Here is a 1963-nt window from a genome sequence, read left to right on the forward strand (position 1 = left end):
GCTATTTTAATGGCCACACTGGGATTAGGACTTCTATTTTTGCCTGGTCTAGCAGATGCCCTCAACTATATGTCTGTTACAACAAAGGCAGGTAAAACAAAACAAAACAAAAACAAAAACAACAACAACAAAAAGCAGGTTATCCCAGAAAGAACTGTTGCAGATCCATTCTGTAACACTCTGGTGTGCAGATCCCATTTATAAAGTGTAACATAAAGAGGGGAAAATATACTCCTCTACAACATGGATTTAAAGTTTAGAGTAGTACTCAGTTCTGACATCATGAAGACTCTGAGATAAGAAAATTAGAGGGAGCATTGGAGGGACTTAAATGTTTGTGACAGTAAAGCTTAATGTGGCAACACCTGGAAAAATCATGTAAAAAGCATCAAAATTCAGGACATAGGAAATACCCCTTGAGGATTTCTAGAATTAAAGGGGCTGGTAAGGTTAGGTTATTAACTTCGAAGGAATAAGAAATCCTGAATTTCCACAATGTCAGCAAATACTAACAGTTAACTGAATGTCAAATTACTTTTTAAAATAGAAAAAAATATATAAGTCCATAGTACATTTTGTATGTTTCTCATTTCCTAACCATCATTTATTGCCTCACTATGACAGGGCATCATCGATGTCTGCTTCCAGACAGCAAAAATGGGAGGGGGGGGAAGAGTAGAGGTAGTCCACACACTTCTCAAAATCCTTGGTCAAGAAATGCTTACATTTCCACTCACATTCGATTGACTGGAATTCAATCACCATTTATTTAAAATACTGTCTGTTCACAAGCCAGGACAACTAGATATCCACATGCAGAAGAATAAAGTTGTCTCAGCAGACCAGGAATACAGCAAAACTTCCTTGACTTGATAAAGAACATCTACAAAAACCCTATAGCTAACATCATACTTAATAGTGAAAAACTTAGAAGATTTACCATTAAGATCAGGAAAAAGCCAAGGATGTCCCTTCTCACCACTCCTTTTCAACATTGTACTGGAATTCCCAGTTTATGCATTAAGACCATGAAAGAATATAAAAGGAATACAAATTGGGAAGAAGAAATATAACTGCCTTTATTTGCAGGTGATATGATTGTCTATATAGAAAACCTGAAAGAATAGACAAAAAACAATCTTGGAAGTAATAGGTGATACTAGCAAGGTTTGAGGATAGGGTTAATATACAAAAGTCAATTGCTTTCCTATATACCAGCAATGAACAAGTGAAGCTTGAAATTAAAAACAACAATATCTTTTATATTAGCACTCCAAAAAGGGACGTACATAGGTATAAATCTAACAAGTATGTACAAGATCTATATGAGGAAAACTACAAAACTCTGATGAATGAAATCTCAGAAGAACTAAATAAATGGAGAGATATTCCATGTTCATGGATAGGAAGACTCAAGATGTCAGTCCTTCCCAACCGGGTCTATAGATTCAATGCAATCCCAATCAAAATCCCAGCAAGTTATTTTATGGATATTGACAAGCTGATACTAAAGTTTATATGAAGAGGCAAAAGACCCAAAATAGCTAACTCAATATTGAAGGAGAAGAACAGAGTCAGAGGACTGATATTACCTGACTTCAAGACTTATTATAAAGTTACAGTAATCAAGATGGTGTGATATTGACAAAAGATTGGACAAATAGATCAATGGAACAGAATAAAAAGTCCAGAAATGTACAGACATACAGTCAATCTTTGACAAAGGGGCAAAGGCATATGATGGAGCAAAGATAGTCTTTTCAACAGATGGTGCTGGAAGAAATGAACATGCACATGCAAGAAACTGAATTTAGGGGCGCCTGGGTTGCTCAGTCGTTGGGCGTCTGTCTTTGGCTCAGGTCATGATCCCGGGTTCCTGGGATCGAGCCCCGCATCGGGCTCCCTGCTCTGCAGGAAGCCTGCTTCTCCCTCTTCTACTCCCCCTGCTTGTGTTCCCTCTCTC

The sequence above is a fragment of the Phoca vitulina genome, unplaced genomic scaffold (genome assembly GCF_004348235.1).
Source record: "Phoca vitulina isolate PV1807 unplaced genomic scaffold, GSC_HSeal_1.0 scaffold160, whole genome shotgun sequence".
Lineage (NCBI taxonomy): Eukaryota > Metazoa > Chordata > Mammalia > Carnivora > Phocidae > Phoca > Phoca vitulina.